The sequence below is a fragment of the Vollenhovia emeryi genome, unplaced genomic scaffold, assembly GCF_000949405.1.
Source record: "Vollenhovia emeryi isolate VEMERY1.0 unplaced genomic scaffold, V.emery_V1.0 DF939515.1, whole genome shotgun sequence".
Lineage (NCBI taxonomy): Eukaryota > Metazoa > Arthropoda > Insecta > Hymenoptera > Formicidae > Vollenhovia > Vollenhovia emeryi.
The window spans coordinates 30,664-33,376 of record NW_011966851.1 but is presented as its reverse complement, the minus strand read 5'-3'; positions in this window follow the sequence as shown (position 1 = coordinate 33,376).

Here is a 2,713-nt window from a genome sequence, read left to right as displayed (position 1 = left end):
CTGACTTTACTGGCGTGCGAAAAACGCAGCACCAGTAATTTTCATTGCTACCAACTATACTGTTTTCACTGGCAGTAACTAAATCCATTTTCGAACACATCCTGTGTAGAATTGGATGTGACGGGACCCATACAACACAAAAACCCTAAAAATATCTTTCTTGGAGGTTTGCGCTGTATAGGGATATACTTTCTATTTGTTATAACCTATTTTGTTGATGCGTCATTCCATACTAAGGAATAGTCATTCCTTAGTACAGCATAATTTTTAACTTTTTTGTCACTGTAATTTGTAAACAAAAAGGAAGACAAACTAACAAATTAACCATGTTTATGTTTATGCCTCATTAATATTTCTTCAATATTCAATATATTTTTTCGAACCATTTTCGGTTCATTTTCAATACAAACAATAGTAATGGAATCGAGTATGAAATAATTTCATGATAAACTATACATAATTAAAGTAATAAATAAATGAATATAAAAGAATTATTAAACTGTACATTTTAACGGAAGCCAGTAAGTCTAATTATAAGTGTCAAAACGCATTAAAAAAATTTTTACATGTGCGTTGTGAAAAATAAAAACATTAAAATAAAAAGATAGCACTATCTTTTTTAGCTTACGTTACTTCGAATATAAGTTTTGCAAATTGTGTAATTCTACGTGTCCCGAATCAATGTTAAAATTAGAACAATCAATATTCTCAGCCTGAAAACTATTGTAGATCTAATTTTACAAATTGCGGAACTTGTACCTTCATGTAAAGCATTTCTTTTTTATTTTTTACTATAGAATATCTGTTACTATAGAAAAACTCCGTTCTGCTTCGGCATTACAGTGAGGAAAAGAAAGAACTGACTCGACTAATAATTCTAAATTTGGAAAGACCTTTTCATCGTTAAAATCTTTATAGTTTAATATTTTTAACATTTTATCAATTTCTAAATTAGCTAATTCTTCTGTAGTTATAGCGTTAAAAGTAGTTGGTAAAATTTGCCATTTTTTGTTCATTTTATAATATTATTATTTCTATCTACGCGCATAGCAATACACTATGATAAATCGTTAACTTTAAATCTACTTTCTGTTGCCTCTCGTGTATGGTAAAAGAACTCCGTCATTGGAAAGAACTTGGATTAGGCGAGGGATATTATACTTTAATATTACGAGAGATGTTTTCGTTTTCTTATTTCGATTGTAATAGTTTTTATTGCGCCGAAGAGATCGTGTAACAGTGTGTCGATGCATGATGAGCGTAATAATCCTCGCGGGTCGTCTCCATCTGATAGATTCTCAGTGCTTGTCGTTTCCGAGCCTGTGACTCTCTTTACTGTCTTGATTGACTGTGTCTTTTCCTGTCAAAAGCCGGTGTTCTTATTTTCTTCGAGGAAGCGCCGCCGGACCAATCAGCAGCCCACGCACAACAGTCGGTCTCCACTATCGATGAGACGACTGTTTACCGTTTTAACTTTTCGGAGGATGCCTCGAAAAGTAGTAATCATTCTCACCGCTTGATAATAACGATGACGGGCGATATACTACCCGTTACATTATATTTTAAAATTTTCGCATACACTTGAAAAATTACCGGTGGCTTGTCATATACAATATTTCGCTAACATTTCATTATAAAGTGCAATTTTTGGATCTAAAAAAATTAACTCTTCAAAAAGTGTATCGTTATATGGTACTCGTTTTAACATTTCTTTAAGTGCTATTTTATAAAACTCTAAACATTTTAATTTTACTTCTTGCACCAATTCTAAAGGCTGAGTTTGCAAAAAGCTTTCACATTCTAGTCCCACATACATGTATACATCAGTCAGATGTTTGAAATTTGTTTCATCATTTATGACTACGTTTACACGGCCCGATTTAAGCCGGACTTATAACATCGATGTTATAACTACTGACGTTAGATGCCCTATAAACGCTCTTTTATGACGAAGTTATTACATCGATGTAGTAACTCAAAGTCATTTGGTGAAGAGGCTTAGGGTTACTACATCGACGATAGCAATAATGCCAACTATAAAAATGGAACATCTTAACTCTCTATTTGTTTGCATTTCACATTTGTTAGTTATATTACATTTTAATAGACAAATAAATATTTAATAATTTATAACGTAACCTACAAGTTCACTTTGTTTACAGATTTTTTTACATTCAGGCCAAAATTCTACCACAAGCATCTAATTTTTCGTACTTCTAATGGAAATCTTTGACTCACTTCACTCGAAAGTTATTAAGCTATTTCAGTTTGATGGGAATAAGATAAGCCTAAACGTGTAAACGCAACACACCTTCAGTAGGAGTTATAACATCAGCGTTACTAACAATAAGTCGATGTTAGAAGCCGTGTAAACGTAGTCATTGACATTGACTACACGCACTGCCCGAAATATAACTTGCAACATTTCTAATTAACAACATCAATGATTTTTATTGACCGTATCTGGCAATTAAAATTCTTATTGCGAAAAATATGTATGATCGACAACCCGTATCGACGCACTGTTCCGAAAAGTCGAAATAGACGCGTAAACAACATCTTAACTAATATATGTTATTGCGAACAATATTACCTACAGCCCCAGTAGTCGAGCTGGTTAAGACGCACGGATTGAGGGAGGTCCCAGGTTCGAATCCTGGTTGGGGTAATATTTTTCGCAATAAGAATTTTAATTGCCAGATATGGTCAATAA